Consider the following 22,820-nt stretch of genomic DNA (forward strand, 5'->3'; position numbering starts at 1 on the left):
ATATCATGCTCATGGATTGTCAGAATCAACATTGTTAAAATGGCCATACTACCCAAAATGATTTATAGATTGAAGGCAATCCCCATCAAAATATCGACGTCATTTTTCACAGCAAGATCCAGAAAAAATAATTCTATGCTTCTTTTGGAACCTAAAAAGAACCTGAATAGCCAAAGCAACCTTAGGGAAAAGGAAGAAATCTGGAAGCATCACTTTACCAGGCTTTAAGTTACACTACCAGGCTATAGCAACCAAAACACAATGGTCCTAGCACAAAAATAGAGACATAGACCAATGGAACAGAATAGAGAACCCAGATATAAAACTATCCACATACGGCCAACTGATCATTGATAAATCAGACAACAGCATACACCGTGGAAAAGAATCCCTATTTAATAAATGGTGCTGGGAAAACTGAATAGCCACATGTGGAAGATTGAAACAAGATCCATATCCCTCACCACTCACAAAAATTAATTAAATATGGATAAAGGGCTTAAATGTAAGGCATGAAACCATAAGAATTCTAGAAGAAAATGTTGGAAAAACTCTTCTAGATATTGGCCTAGGCAAAGAATTTTTGTAGAAGACCCCAATAGCAATCATAGCAACAACAAAAATAAATAAGTGGGACTTGATTAAATTAAAAAGCTTCTGCACAGCCAAGGAAACAATCAACAGAGCAAATATACAGCCTACAGAATGGGAGAAAATATTTTCATGTTATACATCCTACAAATGGATAATAACCAGAATCTACAAAAACCTCAAGCAAATGAGCAAGAAAAAAATAACAACCCTGTTAAAAAGTGGGCAAAAGACATGAATAGAAGCTTTTCAAAAGTAGATACACTAATGGCCAATGAACATATGAAAAAATGCTCATCACTAATCATCAGAGAAATGCAAATCAAAACCACATTGAGATATTACCTAACCCCAGTGAGAATGGCTTTTATGAAAAAGTCCCACTACAATAGATGCTGGCACAGACGCAGAGAGAAAGGAACATTTATACGCTGATGGTGGGATTGCAAACCAGTCAACCTCTGTAGAAAATAGTATGGAAATTCCTCAAAGTACTAAAAGTAGGCCTATTATTTGACCCAGCAATCCCACTACTGGGTATTTACTCAAAGGAATAAACAGTCATTTTATCCAAAGAACACTTGTACTTGAATGTTGATAGCAGCACACTTCACAATTGTAAAGATGTGGAATCAATCCAAGTGCTCATCAATTCATGAGTGGATTAATAAAATATGATATATACCATGGAGTACTACTAGGCCATAAAAAATGAATTAATTCCTTTTGTAACAATCTGGATGGAACTGGAGACCACTCTCATTAGTGAAGTCTCCCAAGAATGGAAACACAAACACCACATGTACTCACTATTAAATTTGAACTAACTGATCAGCACCCACGTGTATAGATGGAAGTAAAACTCAATGAAAATCAAGTAGGTCAGAGGAGGGAGGAGGGGAAGGGTGAAATCATACCTAATGGGTACAACGTACACTATCTGGGTGATGGGCGCACTTATAACTTTGTCTCAAGCAGTCCAAAAACAATTCATGTAAGCAATACATTGGTACCCTTGCATATCCTGAAATTAAAAAAAAAAAAAATAGAGGACACCGGCTGTTTCTGCCTCTTGGAAACTAGCGATCACATTCTTGTGTCAACCTGAAGTCATTTCCCTTATTAGTAGTACTGGAGTTGAGAAATCCTGAAGTTTTCATGATATAGAATATGTGACAATAACAGAAGAAAAAGAATAAGAAGAATAATTTTGTGGTAAAATGGTGAAAAGATCTGAAAATCGTCTCTGACAAACCGTGATCCATGAGAAGCTTGTCTGCTGGAAGTTTTAACAGTGACGATAGTTTCAACCCAATCTCGGATGTGGTGTTAGCCTCATACAATAAGACACCAGACTTATTCAGGTGCTACTTACATTATAAAAAGAACTTTGAGTTTTCAGGGGTCAAAACAGAAGGACTGGATCGTTACACAAATCTTTGGACAGCAAGTAAACCACAACCCACAGATCTTACCAACGAATGACCTCAAATTCCAACTGCCTTGATAGTCCAACAGCCTGACCCAGGAACCTCCAATGGGAAGCTGCTGTTTATGTGATGCACAGTGTGGGAATTTGAGATGCTAAAAAATGTTAAAAATATCATAACTGATGAGATCCAAATAATGAGCACTCTAGTTGCTTCCAGATACTTTCTGTGAATAATACAGTGCTTCCAGCTCCTTCAAACCAAACTGCTTCTCTGGGGGTTACTAAGGGAGGGGATGAGGGAAAAGACAATGTAGCAACCGAATGACAAATTGATGCCAGATTTTAAACTTCATAAAATTCACCTGTCAAAGGATAAGGAGACAGAAGAGAAAAATAGAGATAAGACATTTTTTAGCGATAAATCACCATGGATTTGCTATTCATGGATTTGCTCTCTAAATAGATGCCAGCTTTGTAACAGCCTGCCTGCCTTCCTTCTTTCTTTCCTTCCTTCCTTCCTCCCTCCCTCCCTTCCTCCCTTCCCTTATGGGCATATTCACTGAGTGCCAACTACATTCTGGGCACTCTGCAAGACATTAAGGATAAAATGCTGAATTAGACAAATATGGGGCCTGTCTCATGCCACTTATATTGGAGAGGTGGAGGTAGACGAAAACCAAGAATTTAGGAGACCTGAGTTTTATTTTTATTTGTGTCACTACACAGGTAAATGTTCGATTTTAGCTGAGATCCTTAGCCATCTTAGGCTTAAAATTTGTTATGGAGAAAATAGGAGTAAGGAGTTCCCAGTCTCTCACAGGGAGTCACTGCTGGGCCAAATACGTACAAAACAACTTGGAATACTATGAGCCAGCGTCATTCTCTGTGGGTGGAACCTGATTTTGCAAGATTTGCCCACCTCCTGCACGTTTCGTGCGGTGGGAGTGATGGGAAGGCAACTTTCATAGAGAGAGGTCAGTTCAACTCAAAGTTTGGAGGAGGGGGGTTACGCAATGTCACTGGTACCTTTTTTCCCCCCTCATGTATCTGTGGCACTTGGTTGTGGTTTTGCATGAAAGTCTGTGCTTAGTTGAGATTCTTGAAATGTATGAGCAACCCTGCCTTTTAGTGTGGAGAATGGAACTAGCTTTGGGGCTAAATGTAAAAGAAGGCCCATCCACTCGGGGAGAAATCAGATGGCAGTAAGATCACACAAATAACCCACGTCTCGGGCTCTAATAGTCAATCGTTAGGTTTAAATAATCTGTGACATCTTTTATTACGCCCCTGAGATCGTTTCTATCCAAACAGTGTTTGCCAAAGTGAGGTGCTGGTTCCGCTGGGCATGAAGTGATTAAGTACGAGAAAGGGGGTTTTATTTTGATGACCAAATACATTTGGAAAAGAGAACCTTGCACGCCGATCCCAAGAACTCAATGACGCGTTAAGCAGAATGAAGCCGATGGAAAGCGAGTGCGTGAGAGGAAACGGCGTGTGACTTCAGTGCATAGTCCACCGTTAGGGTTAAATCATCTGTGCACATCTTTCATGGGCACCATGCGCCCACCCAGTCATGGGCACATCACTAGGATGCCTCTTGCCACAAGTCACCAAAAATCCACTTCTAACTGGTTTATCTCATACAATTGCTTGGCCCATGAAGCTGAAAAGTCCAGTAACAGCACAGGTCGCAGACGCAGGTGGTCTGCAGGCGCTCGGTCCGGCAGGGCGGCAGCCGTGCCTTTGGTGGCCTTCTCAGCCCTGCCTTCCTTTGGGCCCAGGTCGCCCCATCCCGAGGGCAGGATGGGAGTCGCCGCTGAGGGCTCCGCGGGCTCCTGCTTCCTCGGCCCCACCCAGAGCAAGGACCTTCTTTCTTCACTTCCACCGGATGGAAAACAACACCTGCCCCCCTCCAATCCCTGTGACGGGATACTCGCAGCACGCGGTGCATCTGTCGCCTTCCGCCTGTGCTTCCGACACGTCTCTCAGCTTGCGTCCCGCAGGACAGGATTTCCCTCTTGGGGGCGGATGCGTCGTGACCGCCCTGAAGTTGAGAGTGGGGCAAAGGTGGCCGACGTTGCGCGGCTGCAATTCAGGGTTGTGTAAGGTACCAGGAGTGGAGAAACCAGCATATCCATCACAGTGGAACTGGAAATTGTGAGGTTCTGGCCTGAATGACTCAAGTCGGTGAAATATTTCATTAAAACGTGCCCCTCACCCCTTCTAAGTCTGGATTTAGGCTCTTATAAATTACAGTGTTCTCACAGAGATGGTTGGTGGTGTGCTACTGCAGTTTTGTTTGTTTTGTTTCTGAGAGATGAGGAATTTGCCTGGGCAGGATGGCCTGTGTCCTCTTTGTCACGTGGTGGACAGAAGCCTGTGTAGAGGACCTGTGCTGGCCTCAGCTGCCGGAGCACCCTGGGGCTGGACTCTTTGTTGGTGTCCTGCACGCGGCTATCTCAGTGTGGCCTGGACTCCAAAGCGCAGGCTTCCTGGCAGTCCCCAGTGCTGGCGGGTAGGCTGAGGTCCCCAGCCTGGCATGAAGCCATTCTGCTCAGGGACACTGCATTGTGTTTTCCTGTCTCCTTCAAAGTTACAACCCAGGCTAGGTTGTGCTATGAGGAACTGGGAAGGCTTTTTCTCCATCTCCATCTTTAAGCCAAGGGGAGAGCAGGGTCCCTTGGGTGCAGAGCAGGAAGCTTTCGTGGCAGTAGCCAGCAAAGGACAGCTGTGTCTGGAGACTCCACCACCTCATAACAGCCTTTGGCAACACAGCAGCAGAGATGTGGCTTTCCCAGAGAAGCACAGAGCAGAGGACATGAGCACCTGTTGTGTTAAGGGTTGACACTTCGGATGGTGGGGCTCTTCCTTGTCTGTCTGTGTGTCCCCTTTCCACTGGCCATCCCACTACCGCAGTAGAATGTAAGTCAGTGAGAGTAGGTATCTCTTCACTCTCACTCACTGTGGAATCCACAGTGCCTAGAATTGTGTGTGCACAATGAATATTTGTTGAATAAATGAATAGCAAAGAAAGAAGGGAAGGAGGAAGGAATGAACGATCAGTTCCTCTCTTAACATGAAATGAGAATGTCTCAGAAATAGAGGTGTGAGGCCCCATCCCATAATCTGAATATAAAAATGAAAGGTGTAATTTTTTTGTAGTCTCAGTATGTGAGGTTTGGGACATAAAGGTTACGTCTATTTAAACACAAATGTCATGGAGTGGAATTGGGCATAACATTGAATTTTTAAGATAAAACTTTGAAGAAATTTTAAGCTATGTCAACCTGTGTTGAGTTTGATTTCGGATGATTTCAGGTCCTGGAGGTTGCCATTCAATTTCCATTTTTTATTTGCTGTTCCTTTTTTATCAAGGTTATGCATGCACATGGTTTAAAGAGTAAAATAGTTCCATGAGCTTACTATGAAAAACCATATAATATGAACACTCTCTCTTCTGCTACCATTTCCTCCTCCACTAGAGGAAATAACTTTGACTTCTTTACCAAGCCCTTTGATATTTACATCCACATCTCTAAATAACAGTCCTGTATTGCTACTTGTTGACTTTTCAGTTTTAGGTGTTATCTATTTATTAACTTCCCACTACAAAAGATGAGGATTTAGTCTCATCCTGGCCTCTACATACATGCATAATCCTATGCCTCTATCCACCCAACAGTTATGTCATAATTTTGGTTGGATAAATATTTAGTGTTCCCACTGTTATGATTTTATGAATATTATAGACAGATGTCTTATACCATAATGACTTTTCTGTTCTTTCAAAGCCTTGTTTTTCCTGGAGTTAATAATTTTCTTGTCTTGTTTGCATTTGGTGGCTCCAATATGGATTGGTTGATGGCTAGATTCTTTGCGCAGATTCTGTCTTGGGATTTCCCAATCCCATTATCCTGAGTGTTCTCATTTCTTCTCTCCTGTCCCTCGTGCCCTCTTCTTTCTTGATTTACTCCAAGGGTCATAAAGCTATGGCCTCCTACCTGTTTTTGTAAATAAAGTTTTATTGGGGCACCACCTTGCTTGTTTACTTGCATATTGTGTATGGATGCTGTCAGTCTGCCGTAGTAGAGTTGAGCCATTGAGACAGAGACAGCATGGCCCACAACACCTAACATATTTACCATCCGGTTGCTAACAGAAAAATTTTGCCGGATCCTGATTTACTCTATCATTTTGTCAAGCGCATCTTCCCGTTATCTAGAAAGGTTACAGGGGAGAATATATAGAATTTTGAGACGTTGCAAGCCTATATCTTTTTTCTACTTGCACCTATAATTGCTGGCTTGGCTGGATAGAGAATTCCAGGTTGGAAAATAATTTCTCTCAAAATCTTTGAATAAACGCCTTATTGAAGTGATTATAGTAAAGTATGCTGAATATTAAGTATAAAGCTTGATCTACCAAACATTCATTCTTGTGTAGCCATGGCCCACATCAAGATCTAGAGTAGTACCAAGACCTCAGAGGCCACCCTACTAATCCCTCAAGCCATTACCTTCCCCTTAAAGGTTACCTATATTCTGACTATATCGCCATAATGTTTTCCTAATAGACATTTTTATTAATAAAAACATGTAGTACAAAATTCTTTGCGTCTGTCTTCATTCTCTCAATATTTGTCATATTTGTCTTAGTTCATTTGGGATGCTATAACGAAATACAATTTACTAACAACATAAATTCATTTCTCAGAGTTCTGGAGGCTGGGAAGTCCAAGCTGGAGGCATCAGAGGATCAGTGGCTGGTGAGGGCCTGCTCTCTGCTTCAAAGACGATGTCTTCTTGCTGAATCCTACCTGGCAAAGGGGAGAACAAGCTTCCTCAGCCTCTTTTATTAGGACCCTAATCCCATTCATGAGGCTTCCACCTCCCCAATCACCTCCCAGAGGCTCACCTTTTAATACCACCACATTAGGAATTAGGTTTCAAATTTTGAATTTTGGGTTTACACAAACATTCAAACGATAGCAATATTCATCCATGATGTGTTGTATGTATTCTTTTTCTATGCTGTACAACAAACATTTCATTGCATAAGTATATCAAACTATATTTATCCATTTTATTTTTGATGGGCATTTGGGTTGCTTCCAATTTGGGGCTACAATAAACACAGTGTTGTGACAAGCGTTCTTGTACATGTCTTTCCATGAATTCTGGGCATTTTTATTGGGTATAGAGCTAAAAGAGGAATTTCTGAGTGATAGGGTTGTACTTTCACAGCTTTAGTAGATGCTGCCAAATGGTTTTCCCAAGTGATTTTTCCAATTTATATTTCCATCAGCAATTTATGACAGTTCCAGTTGATCTGCATTCTTCTAACAATAGACATAGTCCCAATTTTTAAAAGTTTATTCATTCTGATGATTGCGTTTTATATCTCATTGGTTTTATTTTGCATTTTCTTGCTAATCAATAATGTCTAGTCCCTTAGCATATGGTGATCATTTGGATATCCTCTTGTGTGAAGGATCTAGGCAAACTTTATGCCCATTTTTGATTGGGTTATACATCTTTTTTGTTGATTTGTGGTGGTGCATTGCAATGACGTGGTAAATTAGATGACCATTTATGTGTGATCAGTTTCTGCACTCTATCTGTTCCACTGGTACAGTTTTCTATCTTTGCATTAATGTCACAATGTTTCACTTAATGTAGCTTTATAAAAGTCTTACTATCTGGTGGTGTAAGTGCTCCAGCTTTATTTTTCTTCTTCAAGGTTGTCTTTGCTTTTTCCAGCCCTTTACAATCCTGTATGAACTTTGGAATCTTACCAATTTCCACAAGAGTCCACTGGGATACTGGTTGAGATTTCATTGAATATATGGATCAATTTGAGGATAATTGGCTTTTGTTTAGTCTTTCAGTCTTTATGGTAGAGTCAAACCTCACTATTTATGAATTCTTTATTTTTGAATTCATCTACTTGATAAAATTTATTTGCAACCCCAAAACCAACACTTGTGGTACTTTTGTGGTAATGGTGGACACACACAGTGTGAAAAATTTGTGTTACCTGATGGGCATGTTCCCAGCTGAGGTAGAGCCAGGAAACACTCTGCCTCCTTGTTTTAGCTCTTGTGTTAGTTGTAAACAAGTGTTCTTTTCACAGCTTATGCTTTTTTCATGTTTGTGCTTTTTTCCATAATTATCCTGTTTAAAATGGCCTCCAAGTGTAGTGCTGAGATGATGTTTAGAATTCCTAAGTGCAAGAAGAGTTTGGTGCCTTATGGAGAAAATGCATGTGCGAGATAAGCTTTGTTCAGGTGCGAGTTGTAATGCTGTTGGCTCTGAGCTCAATGTCAATGAATTCACAAAATATATTAACGTGTCTTTAAGCAGAAATACACATTGAATAAGGTTATGTATTGATGATAAAAATGCTGTCACCACAGGCTCATAGAAACCTAACCCTATATTTCCTGTAGGAGCAATGGTCAGTATTGGTTAATTCAGAGTTCATGTTAACTTTATAGAACGACTACTCTGATAACAAGTATCTACACACACACACACACACACACACACACACACACACATCCTATTGGTTCTGTCTTTTTCCCTGGAGAACCATAATACTATGAATATCCTTGTCTCATTCCTGATGTTAGGGAGCAAGCTTTCAATAGTTCATGATTAAATGTGATGTTTTCTGTTTTGGTAGGTGTACTTTATCATATTTACAATGTTCTTTTTATTCCTAGTTTGCTGATTTTTAAAAACAGATTATTAATACGTATTGAATATTAGCAAATACTTTTTTTTTTTTTTTTTGAGACAGAGTCTCACTGTGTTGCCCGGGCTAGAGTACCGTGGCATCATCCTAGCTCACAGCAACCTCAAACTCCTGGGCTCAAGTGATCCACCTGCCTCAGCCTCCCGAGTAGCTGGGACTACAGGCATGCACCACCATGCCTGGCTAATTTTTTCTATATATTTTTAGTTATCCAATTAATTTCTTTCTAATTTTAGTAGAGACGGGGTCTCGCTCTTGCTCAGGCTGGTCTCGAACTCCTGAGCTCAAACAATCCGCCCGCCTCAGCCTCCCAGAGAGCTAGGATTACAGGCGTGAGCCACCGCCCCCGGCCGAACAAATACTTTTGTTTATCATCAATTGTGGTGTCCATATGATTTTTCTCCTCTATTCTGTTAATGTGCTAAATTATGATTGATTTTCAAATATGAAACCAAGTTTTTATTCCTGGAAACTTATTCATGATATGTTAGTCTTTTAAATATATTGGCAGCTTTAATATTTTGTTTCTTCATATAAGAGAAGGAATAGCTATCTTTGTAATGTCCTTGTCTGGAATTGCTATCAAGACTATCCTTGGTCTCAGAAAATGAGTTGTTCTGTATTCACTCCTATTCTCTAAAAGAGTTTGTGAAGGTGTTTGTTCATATTTCTTATTATTATTTTAACACCTGCAGAATCTTTATTTTAGCATGCCTTTTAAATAGAGATACTAAGTTGTACTTTCATTTTTTCTCGATTAGTCTTGCTAGGAGGCTGTCAATTACATTAATCTTTTTTGGGCAAATATTTAGACGTTATTGATTTTCTCTATTGGATGCTTCCCACCACCCCCTGCCCAATTATCTTGCTACCTGCCTGTATTGGCACTGGCTCTTTCTACTTTCTTTGAGTTTAATTTACACTTCATTTTCTGGCATCTTCAGATAGATGTTAGATCATTGATTTTCAGTATGACTTCTTTTCTTCTGTTTAGCACCTTCCTTTTTTCTTTTTTTAGCCTTTGAGATTTCAACGTCCTTTTAAATTTACATTAGCAGCATCCCACAAAGTTTGGTACATGATATTTTTGTTATTATTTGTTCAATATATTTACTTTCTTTTTTCTTTTCAGAATATTACAGGGATAGTAACGTTTGGGTTACATATATTGCCTTTGCACAGCCCAAGTCAGAGTTACAAGCATGGACCCCAGACAGTGTGCACCGTACCCATTAGGTATGATTGTACCCATCCCCTCTGCCCTCTTCCCACCTGCCTGACACATGATGAATGTTACATCCGTATGTGCACATAAAGGTTGATTAATCAGTACCAATTTGATGGTGAGTACATGAGTTGCTTGTTTTTCCATTCTTGTGATACTTCACTTAGTAAAATGGGCTCCAGCTCCATCCAGTATAATACAACAGATGCTATTTTGCTATTGTTTTTTGTGGCTGGGTAATACTCCATGGTATACATATACCACATTTTATTAATCCACTCATGGATTGATGGTCACTGGGTTTTTTCTACATCTTTGCAATTGTGAATTGTGCTGCTATCAACATCCCAGTGCAGATGTCTTTTTTATACAATGTCTTTTTTTTTTCCTTTGGGTAAATACCCAGTGGTGGAATTGATGGATCAAATGGTAGTTCTACTTTGAATTTCTTGAGGTATCTCCATATTAATTTCCATCAAGGTTGTACTAATTTGCATGAGCAGTGCAAGAGTGTTCCCTCTGTCTGCATCCACACCAACATTTGTTTTGAGACTTTTTGATAAAAGCCATTCTCACTGGAGTTAACTGACATCTCATTGTGGTTTTGATTTGCATTTCCCTGATGATTAGAGATGTTGAGCATTTTTTCATATGTTTCTTGGCCATAAGTATATCTTCTTTTGAAAAGTTTCTGTTCATGTCCTTTGCCAACTTTTTAATGGGGTTCTTTGATTTTTTCTTGCTGATTTTCCTGACTAGTGATTAGCCCTTTGTCAGATGTATACCATGCAAATAGTTTCTCCCATTCTGTAGGTTGTTTTTTTGCTGTAGTGATAGTTTCTTTGGCTTTTCAGAAGCTTTTTAATTTGATCGAGTCCCATTTATTTATTTTTATTGTTGCTGTGATTGCTTTTGGGGTCTTCTTCACAAATTATTTGCCTAGGCCAATGTCTATATGAGGTTTTCCAACATTTCTTCTGGGATTCTTATGGTTTCATGCCTTAGGTTTAAATCTGTTATCCATCATGAGTTGATTTTTCTGAGAGGTGAGAGGGGTGGATCCCATTTCAATCTTCTACATTTGCCTATCCAATTTTCCCAGTACCATTTATTGAATAGGGATTTTTTTCCCCAGTGTATGTTTCTGTCTACTTTGTCAAATATCAGATGGTATATGAGGATAGTTTTATGTCTGGGTTCTCACGTCCTGTTCCATTGGTCTATGTCTTTATTCTTATGCCAGTGCCACGCTGTTTTGGTTATTATATCAATAGCCTTGTAGTATAGCTTGAAGTCTGGTAAATTGATGACTCCCAATTTATTCTTTTTGCTTAAGGCTGCTTTGGCTATACAGGGTCTTCTCTGGTTCTGTACAAAGCATAGAATTATTTTTCTAGATCTGTGAAAAATCATGTTAGTATTTTAATAGGGATTGCATTGAATCTGTAGATCAGTTTGGGTAGTATAGACATTTTAACAATGTTGATTCTGCCGACCCATGAGCAAGGTATGGTTTTCCAACTGTTTGCATACTCTGCTATTTCCTTCTTCAATGTTTCATAGTTTTCCCTTTAGAGATCCTTAAACTCCTTGGTTAAATATATTCCTAGGTATCTTATTTTCTTTGTTGCTATTGTGAAAGGTATTGAGTATTTGATTTGGTTCTCAGTTTGACTGTTGTTGGTGTACATGAATGCTACTGATTTGTGTACAGCTATTGATTTTGTAACCTGAGACTTTGCTGAACTTATTTATCAATTCCAGAAGTCTTGTGGCAGAATCTTTGGGGTTTTCTGTATATAAGATCACATCATCTGCAAAGAGCAAAATTCTGACCTCTTCTGCCCCCATTTCGATGCCCTTTATTTCCTTCTTTTGTCTAATTGCTCTGGCTAGGACTTATATGTTGAGGACAAGTGGTGATAGAAGGAAACCTTGTCTCATACCAGTTCTAAGTGGGAATGCTTTAAATTTTTCCCCATTCAGTATGATGTTGGCTGTTTGTCATATATGGCTTTTATTACTTTGAGGTAAGTCCCGTCTATGCCTATTTTGTTAAGTGTTCTTATCATAAAAAGGTGCTGAATTTTGTCAAATGCTTTCTCTGCATATATTGAGAGAATCATGTGGTCTCTATTTTTACTCCTATTTATGTGGTGAATTACATTTATAGATTTGCATATGTTGAACCATCCCTGCATCTTTGGGATGAAGCCCAGTTGGTTGTGATGGATTATTTTTTTGATGAGCAGTTGAATTCAATTTGCTTGGCTTTTATTGAGAATTTTTGCATCTATATTCACAAAGGATATTGGCCTATAGTTTGCCTTTCTTGTTGAGTCCTTTCCTGGCTTTGGTATCATGGTGATGTTGGCTTCCTAAAACCTGTTGGGAAGAATTCCTTCCTTCTTGATGTTGTGGAATATTTTCTGCAGGATAGGCACCAGTTCTTCCTTGTAAGTCTGATAGAATTCAGGTATCAAACCATCTGGTTTGGCACCTTTTTTTTAGGTTGTTTTTTTTATTGCTGCTTCAATTTCAGTACTTGATATTGGTCTGTTGAGAAATTCAATATCTTCTTGTTTGAGCCTAGAGTGACTGTGTGTTTCTAAGAATTTGTCCATTTCCTCCACGTTTTCAAGTTCATATGCATAGAGTTTTTTATTGTTTTCAGAGATGATATTTTGTATTTCTGTGGCATCAGTTGTAATTTCTCCTTTTTCATTCCTAATTGAGTTTATTAGAGTCATTTCGTTTATGCTTCTGGTTAATCTAGTAAGAGGCATGTCAATTTTGTTTATCTTTTCAAAGAGCCAATTTTTTGTTTTGTTAATCTTCTATATAGTTTTTTTATGATTGATTTCATTTAGTTCTGCTCTGATCTTTGTTATTTCTTTTCTTTTGCTGGTTTGCTAATCCTTTTTCAGATCTTTGAGATGATTTGTTAGATTATTGATGTGATCTTTCTGTCTTTTGGATGTAGGCATTTCTGGCTGTGAATTTTCCTCTTAGGACTGCTTTAGCTGTGTCCCACAGATTTTGATAACTTGTGTCCCTGTTATCTTTTAGTTGAAAGAATCTTTTGATTTCCATATTTATTTCCTCCTTAACCTGACAATCATTCAGCAGTAGGTTGTTTAGTTTCCATGATTTTGTGTAGAGATGAATGTTTCTGCTGGAGTTGATTTCTAATTTGGTTCCACTGTGGTCTGAGAAGATGCATAGTATAATTTCTATTTTTTAAAATTTGTTGAGATATGTTTTGTGGCCCAGGATATGATCTTAGAGAATGTCCTGTGAGCTGATGAGAATAATGTATATTTAGTAGGTTTTGGGTAGAATGTTCTGTAAATGTCTGTTAGGACCATTTGTTCTAGAGTTCTCTTTGAGTTCTCCCTTGTTTCTTTGTTTATTTTCTGTTTGGAGGATGTGTCAAGTTCTGACAGTGGGCTGTTGAAGTTCCTAGTATTATGGTGGTGCTGTCTATCATTTTGTTTAGATCAAGTAGGATTTGCTTTATGAATCTGGGTGTTCCTATGTTAGGTGCATAAATATTTAAGGTTGTTACATATTCTTGTTTAGTTGTTCCCTTTACCATTATGTAATGACCGCCTTTGTCTTTCATTGTTTTTGTTGATTTGAAGACTAAATTGTCTGACATGAGTACTACTACACCAGCTTTCTTTTGGTTTCCATTAGCATGGAATATCATTTTCCATCCCTTCACCTTGAGCCCGGATGCATCTGTGTGTGTTAGATGTGTTTCCTGAAGACAGCAGATACTTGGCTTGTGTATATTTATCCATTCGCCAGCCTGTGTCTCTTCAGTGGGCAGTTCAAGCCATTCACATTTATTGAAAGAATTGATTAGTGGGGTGGATTTCTGTTCATCCTGTTGGGTTGAACTTTGTTGCTTTGTTTTATCTCTTGATCCATTGTGATATCTGGCCTTCAACCTTTAGCTTTTGAGTAAGTGTACATTGGTAAGTGTTTATTGTGCTGACCCATGAATAATGCAGTTCTGAGTGCTTCCTGCAGGGCAGGTCTTATCTTGATGAATTCCTTCAGAGTTTGATTGTCTAAGGCTTTATTTCCCCACTCATATAGGAAACTTAGTTTTGCAGGATACAAAATTCTATGCTGGGAATTATTTTGTTTGAGAAGACTGAGAATGGGGCCCCAAATCCCTCTGGCTTTTAGAGTCTCAGTTGAGAAGGCTAAAGTTAGTCTGATGTGTTTACCTTTGTAAGTTACCTACTGCTTTCACCTTAAAGGTCATAGGAACGCCTGTTTCATGTTGATTTTAGCAAGTCTTATGACTATGTGTCATGGTGTATTACTCTTTGAGATGAATCTCCCAGGAGTTCTATCACCTTTTTGTACCTGGATGTCTAGTTTTCTAAGAAGGCCAGGGAAATTTTCCTCAATTATTTCCTTGAAGAAATTATCCAACCCTTGTGTATTTTCTTCTTCACCCTCAGGGATGCCTATGTTTCTTATGTTAGGCCTCTTTACATAATCCGATATTTCTTGTAGGTTTTGCTCGTTCTTCTTATTTCTTTGCTCTATGTCTGTTAGTGACTTGTTTAATTGAAAGGTGTTGTTTTCAAGCTCTGAGATTCTTCTGCCTGAGCTAACTTGTTCTTAAGTCTTTCTACTGTGTTTTGTAATTCCCTGAATGAATTTTTCATTTCCAGAAGTTCGGTTTGATTTTTCTTTAATAATTCAATTTCTTTAGTGAATTTTCCATTCATTTCCTGCATTGTTTTTGTGGTTTCTTTGTGTTTGGCTTATCTTTAGCTTGCATTTCATTAAGATTTCTTACAATCCATGTTCAAAACCCTTTATCTGTCATTTCAGTATTCTGTTTTTTGTTGGTATCCATTGCTAGGGAGCTGGTGTTCCCTTTCAGGGGTGAACTTTTGCTCTGATTCTTCATACTTCCAGAGTTCTTTCACTGGTTCCTTCTCATCCAGAGGAGATATTGATTCTTACTTTTGGATTTTCTTCTGTTTAGATAATGACACGTCCAGTTTGATCTCTGCATCAGCAGGTGGTGCTTGTATGTGAGAATCAACCACACCTTCTGTGATTGAGTCAGAAAATGCTGTAATGGACATGCAAATTGACGTCCCTGTCACTACCGTGGTGTTTGCTGCAGGGAACAGTGTTTGCTGTTGTTTTTGGATCTTGTGACCAGCTTTAGTTCCTCCAGAGAAACCCTCTAATGCCCCTGGTGGTGAGTAGGGTGCTAGTACTTCCCAGTGATTCCTTTATTCACTACCACAGCAGAGCTGGGTCGGGGGATGAGGCTGGGTGGGGTTAGGTTGGGTGGACCTACCCTCTAGCTCCACAAATGCTGGTGAGGGGTATGCAGGGATTAAAGGACAAGTTCCCTGCTCTAGGCTGAACTTCTGGGAGGAGCTGAAGTAGCCCCACTCAACCATAGAGTCTGCTCTCTAATCCCAGAAAACTGTGGCAGGGGCTGCTCCCAGCACGGGAATAGTGGCAGCTCAAGGAACTCTTGGATCAAGTTGAACTCCATATTAAAATGAGTGGTGGTGGGGGGAAGCTACTCCAATTCAGCCTGAGGCACCAGAGACATTTGGTTGCCTTGGGAACCAGTACTTATGCAAATTGAGTCTCCCAGGTTCAGTAATGTCCAATATGGTGATTTTCTGGCTGGGGAGGAGGCGCACTTATGGACACCCACTCTGCTGTGCTCCTTCACACCCTGCCAATGGGCATGGGCTCTCATTCGCTGCCTGACTCTGAAACCAGGACCTCTCCCACATGCCTCCCTGCCCCGCTGCCTGCACCATCAGCAGGCAGATGCGCCAAACGTATGTGGGTGGGAAGGTCACCAACTGAGTTTGCCATGCTGGATCAGAGTGGAGGCACACCCCCGGTGCTGAAAGGGGGTCACTTAGCACGGAAAACTCCAGCAGCTGCTGTGGTGGGTGGAGGAAAGGGCCATTGTCTTCCTGTACTGCTCTCGAGCTGGAGGTTGGGAGCACCAGTCTTCCCTCCTCCTCTCTGAGCTGCAGTGGTAGCCATTCTGTCTGAGGCAGGCTCTGCTGGGCGTGTGCTCCCCATTTCCCGAGGCAATCTCAGTCACTTAACATGGTCTCAGCCTTGAGTGTGCTCCTGGTTTCCCCCGGGCAAGCTCAGTCACTCTGTGCTTCCCCGTGGCACTGCCCTACAGGGTGAGAGCCCTATGTCCTCTTGCAGGCCTGAGGCCCCTTGGGTTGGAGGGGAGGGGGAAAAATCCCTTACCCTTTCGCTGGGCTCCGGAACTCCCCTGATTTTGTTTGTGCCAATTTCTCCCTTCTATCCTCCTCTCTCTTGGCTGTTCAGTTCCTGCTGGTGGTGTCCTGGACTCCATTGGTGTCAGACCCTGTGGGCCTCTCCCAATCAGCTATCACCCTCTGCTCCCCTCAGTCCAAACCTCAACTTCTCTACTGGGGTGGTCTGTCAAGCCTTGACTCTAGTTGGCCATCTTGAATTCATTATGTTTTCCAATTTTCATTTTAATTTCTTTTTTGATCCGTGGCTTATAAAGTATTGCTTAATCATAAAGTGTTTGGGGATTTTCCTGGTTATCTTTCTGTTTTAGATTTCTAGCTTAATTCTACTCTGGTCAGAGACTATATTGTATAACTTTAGTCTTCTAAGGCCTGGTATGTGGTTTATTTTAGTTAATGTTCTATGTGCACATGAAAAGAATGTGTATTTTGCAATTTGGGGCTACAGTGCTCCATATACACCAAATAGATCGAGTGTTAAGAGCTTCTGTGCCCTTATTGATTTTTCGTGTTTTTTTCTATCAGTTACAAAGGAGATGCATAAAAATCTTTAATTATGATTGTGAATTTGTTAATTTATCCTTTTACTTCTAGTTATTTCACTTTATATATTTTGGTGCTATTAAAAGCATGTCATTTTAGGATTATTCTATATTTTTAGTGTCCTTTTAAATTTCTTAATGCATATGGATGTAAAGCCCACATTGTATGAAATTAGTATCGGCATACCGTCTTTCTTTGGCCTGTGTTTGTACAATGTCTCTTGTTCATCATTCTACTTTCAACTTTTCTGTGTCCTTATTATTTAAGGTGTGTCTCCTGATATCGCCATCAGACATTTAAAAATCCAGTATGACAATATTATTATTTAATGAGTAGCATTTGTTCCATTTATACTTAATGTAATTACTGATATATGTAGTCTTAAACTACCACTTACTATCTTTTTGTTTTATCTGTGCTCTCTACCTTTTATTCTTTACTCTCACCTTCTTTTGGAAATCATATATATTTTGTTTATTTTTCTCCTCTCATCTTGAATATTATTATGAATTCTATTACTCTTCTTTTAATTGTTTTCATAGAGATTACAACATGCATATTTGATTCTACCTTAAATTAGTAGTTTTAGCATTTCTTCTATAAATACAGGAATCCTACACTTCAATCCCTTACTTTACTCCTTTCACTCCTTTTTCAATACCACTTTACTCCTTTTACCTTTCTTTGATATTGTCATATATTTTAATTTTACTTAATATGTTACTAGTATTACTTAAAAATTCAATATTCATTTATGTTTACTGGCATAACTACAATCTCTGGGGGTGGTGTTTTTCTCCTGTATCACCATGCTTCCATGGAGATCATTTTCCATCTGCGTGAGAAATCTCCCTTTAGTAATTCCAGAGTGCACATAGTTTCACTAGATTTAGAATTGTTCATGGGAAGTTTTCTTTCCAATGCTTTAAAAAATTTTATTATTTTCTTGTTTCCATAGTTTCTACTAGAAATTTAGCTATAATTCTTTTTGTCGTTTCTTTGAAGGCAATATATTTATTTTTTCTGGCTGCTTATAAGATTTGTTTTTGTCTTTTTAATAGTTGTTTTGTCTTTGCAAGATTTTCTCTTTAACTATGATGTACTTACGTGTGTGCATGTGTGCATGTGTGTGTGTGTGTGTGTGTGTGTGTGTGTATTTTGCATTTATCATGCTTTGTGTTTTTTAAAATTTACAATTCTGTAGCTTGATGTCCTCTCTCAGTTTTGGAAAATTTGACCAGTGGCTCTTTAACAAGTCTTCTGACTTAATGTTTCAGTCCTTTTCATGTGGGATTTCAATTATACATGCATTAGACCTATCATAATGTGGTAAAAATCTTGTATGCATTTTTTGTCCTTTGTTTTTTCCCTCTATGCCTCAATCTGGAATTTTCTTTTGACCTATCTTGCATTTTAATAATGTTCTCTTTTTTGTCTAGTATGATTTTTAAACCTATGTATTGAATTATTTATTTCATCTTTTGTATTTTTTAATTTTAGACTTTTCATTTGATTCATTGTCATTGTTTTTCTGTTAAAATTGTCATTATTTCATCTATTTTTGTAATTATTATCATTGTTATTTTAAATTTTACATATATGTTAGCTCTAATATTGGGGTTCACCTCAGGTACTTTTCTGCTAATTTTTGATTAAATATTGAACATTGTATACAAAATGTTGTTGAAGCTCTGGAAGCTCTTATCTTTTTCTAAGAACAATTTAAATTTCTTCTGGCTGGCAGACAGTGTATGAGTGGATTGCTTTGAAATGGGCTGGCCTATTTCCATATTACCCTCATTCCTAAAATGTAGCTCTTCTTGGGTCTTGTTGAAATCCTAGAGTGTTTAACTATGTTCTTTCTCCTAAGCAGGCTCTGAAATATGGTATTTTTTCCCCAGCACTATTAGACCTTCCACTTCTTTGCATAGAATTAGAAGCCATTGTTCTGGTTTCACCCATCTTACCTCTTGAGTGCACAGCTTAGGAGGAACTTGCATGCAAAATGCCAAATTCATTTTTTAAAAAATTCTTCTTTGACTAGTAGCTTGCCCCTAAAGTCTTGACTCCTTATAAGGCTTCCACTCCATTTTTTTCTCTCCTGTCCAGTGGGTCTGCGGCAAGCTGTAGGACAGTTTTTGGCTTAGCTTCTGCCCTGAGTTATGAGGGAAAAGCTGTAGTAAATGAGTCTAACCTCAATCTTTTTCTCTTCTTACAAAGATCCTGATTTTTCAAATGCTGGTTTCTTCTGTTTTCTCCGTGCTTTCCACAGCTGATTTTGTATTTGATAGTTGTTTTTGGTGGGACCGTAGTTTTAATCCAGGTCTTACTCATTATAAATAGAGGTACAACTCTAATGAATTTTAAGGAATTTGATATATTAGTCTCTGGTGTTGCTGTTATGGAGCCAATGTCATTTTGATTCTTTACCTTTTGTCAAAAACATGTTTAGTTTATAGCATTTTCCGTATTTTCTGTATCTTATTGATGTCGTGTCTACTGGTTCTATCGATATTTAACAGTTGAATGATAAAATCTCCAACATGACTGTGGATTTGTCTATCCCTTAAGTTCTGTTATTTTGGGGGTTATGTATTTTTGAAGTCTGCTATTAGTGCATATATCTGAGATTTCTATGTGTTCTTGATGAATTGACCCCTCCTCATTATGTAATGTCCCTACTTGTCTCCTTATAGTGTATAGGTCTGCTGAGGAAGAAATTCAGGTTTTGTTTACATGAGAATGTCTTTATTGCACCTTCAATTTTGAAATATATTTTCACTGAGTGTAGTTTTCTAGATTGATAGATTTTTCCCTTTAAATATTTTAAAGATGACACTTATCATCCTCTGACTTGCATAGTTTCTGATGAGAAATCTGTAATAATTCTTATATTTTCTCTGACTATATGTTTCTTTTTTTCCTGGGTGCTTATAAGGTTTTTATATTAATGGCTTCATCAATGTAATTATGGTATACTTCAATTTTATTTTGCAAGTGTGTTTTTATCTAGCTTTGAGTTGGTTGAGCTTCTTGGATCTGTGATATATAGTTTTTATCAAATTTGGGAAAGTCTGGGCCATTATTTTTTCAGCTGTTTTTATGTTCCTGTTCCTTTCCTTCTCTTCTCTCTGGAAAACCAATGACACAGCTTTTAGACCATTTGCTGTTGTTCCTCAGGTCACAGAAGATTTTTTTCCTCCTTCTTCTCTTCTTCCTTTTCTGTCTTCTTCTTCTTCTTTTTCTTTTTTCCTTTTCACTCTTCACTTCAGTTCTAAGTTTCTATTGCTATGCCTTCAAGGTCATCGATCTTTCTTTTCCTTTCTTTCTTTTTCACTTGTGTAACGTAGACCATAAAATAGTAGTAAATTTTACTAAGTTGTATAGGCCACTGTGGAGAGAATACTTCTTTATTCTCCCAAATAGCCCAAGCTGGTAAAGGTTATTTTTAACAACCTCTCTCCAACCAAATTACCTTTTGGTAAATGTTTATTTTTTCAGTGTTTAATTTGATTTTAATCTCATTTAGTGGTTTATTTTACTCCATATTTTATATTTTTTTCTCTCTGGATGTTCCATTTCATTCTTTCTTGTATCTTCCATTTCTTTTCTAATTATGTTCATGTTTTCCTTTAAATCTTTGAGCATATTTTTTAAAATGTATAATAGCTGTTTTAGGGTTTTTTCTGCTAATCCTATCCTTTTTTGGTGGTCATTTCTTATTCTGTTTCTATTAACTGATCCTAGTACATGTGTTTTTGCTACTTCATAAGTCTAGTAATTTTTTAAAATTAAATTCTGAACTGTGAATTTTAGCACCACTTTTAAGTCATGAACCTTCCAGTGTGACTACTGAATGTCCATGTATCCATTAAGCCCTCTCTAGTTTGGCTGATGGGAACTGAGCACTGTGTGAGTTCTGGGAATTGTTTGGCTTGTAGCACTCCAGTTCTTTCCCCAATAGTTCTTCTTTGCCTGGCTGCCTGAAATTTCTCCTATGCATACTTAAGTTTTTATTGAGCCAACAAATCAGGGGGATGTCTTAACTGCATATTATTGGACTATTTCTTTGTTTAGCTCTCCTCTTTCTGGTACCCTGCCCTGAAATTTCCAGCTGTTTTGACTACCCTTAACTTTAATCTTTTTTTCTACTCAGCAAGATTGCCAGGCAGTTTTGGTTCTTCTTCCCTGTTATGTAGTCTGAAAAATCCCTACACACAGGAAAACAAGATTATCATAGAATTTGCCTTCTTTCTTCTCCTTCTCCCAGATACCATGGTTCTGTGCTACTTACTGTCCAATGTCCATAAAATTGTTCATACATATTGTCCAGTTTTCTAGTTGTTTATATGGGAATCTTTCCTGTGATGAAGCGAAAATCTTACTACATTTGTGCTAGTGTTAATCATTGCATACTATTTGGTAACATTATTCAGATTTTGTAAAAAAAAAATTTACCATCAATGCATTCTCCATTGACTTAAGAAAGGCTCATATTCTAGGCTCATATCCTTCTAGGTTTAAATTTGCTGTCGGAGTTAAACTGAGTTGTAAACCCAGGATTTCTGGGAAATAGTTCTGAGATTCACTCTGATTATGTAGATGCAGGGAAACACTTATCTCTAAAGCCATCACTGTGGCTACAGGACTGCAATGCTTTGATAGAGTCAGGGTTGGCCACATGATCCCCTCCCTGTGCAAACTCAGAGTCCTTTCTTGAATGCAGAGGTGGAAGCAGAGCAGGAGAAGATCGTAAAATAAAATTGAAATTGTTGTTATTAGAAGGGGCAGGCATATCAGGGAGGCAAGCAACAAATATCCACTGCCAGTGGTGAAAGGATAATCCAGGCAACTTGGCCAACTGAATGAGAATGAACACACTGAGTCCCTTGTCTTCCATAAGTCTCTGTTTTCTCATCTGCAAAATAATGGGAACAATATGCAGATTTGTAGAGTCTCAAACTCTTTTATGTTTTTTATGGTTAGGATCCTTGTTCAGATCCCTGCTGTGGCTTTCTTTTGTGTTCTTGAGATTAAGACATGACCCACAAGGACCTCACTATTGATAAAAACCCAAAACTCTCTCAACCATTTGTTTCAAAGTTCACCTTCTCCCTGCTCACTGCTCTTCCATCATTATGGCTCTCTTATGGGGTCTTTAGTGGCATAGCAGCCTCCCACTTCAGTGTTGTGGGTATACTGCTCCTGTGTCCACAACACCCTTCCTCTACCTCTTTATCTGCCTAACAAGGGTCAGGTTTCAGCTTCAGTGTCATTTGTTTAGGAAACCTTTCTTGACACCCCAGTCCTGGCTATGAGATCCCCTTAAGGAGCTATAACGGCCTTCTAACTGTATTCATGTATTAATTTTTGCAGCTGCCATGCTTAATGTTGGCATGTTTGCTAGACTGTCAGGTCCATGAGGGCAGGAATCTGTGTTTTGTTCACCAGTGTAACCAGGGCCTAGCAGAGTACACTGTACACACTGGATGCTCAGTGAATATTTAACTCCCGAATGGATTACTGAAGCAGCAAACTTGTACGATAGAATGGTGCAGTGGCTATGTGCACAGGCCACTGGCTCAAATTGCAGCAGTGCTATTTAATAGCTGCATAACTTGGGTGAATTACTCAACCCCTCTATGCCTCAGTTTCCTCATCTATAAGGACGATAATGGTATTCAATTGCTGTGGGTATTAGATAAACGTCTAGGGTTGAGAACAGGGCCTGCCTCCCGAGTCCTGTAATCAGCTAGGTTAGGCCCTTGTAGGTGGCTGTCCAACATAAACAGGGAGAGTAGAAAGGAACCTGGTGGCCTCTAGTGTCTCCCAGCTCTAGCTTTACACTGCAGATTAGTGAGGACACACATCACTGTGTTTCAGCAATGACATGAGGCAGGTCCCTTGCCTCAGATGGTGGTCTATGTGGGTCTAAAACGTCAAACCTTGGACTTTTATCCTGCCCTCA

The sequence above is a fragment of the Propithecus coquereli genome, unplaced genomic scaffold (assembly GCF_000956105.1).
Source record: "Propithecus coquereli isolate 6110/MARCELLA unplaced genomic scaffold, Pcoq_1.0 Scaffold336, whole genome shotgun sequence".
Classification (NCBI taxonomy): domain Eukaryota; kingdom Metazoa; phylum Chordata; class Mammalia; order Primates; family Indriidae; genus Propithecus; species Propithecus coquereli.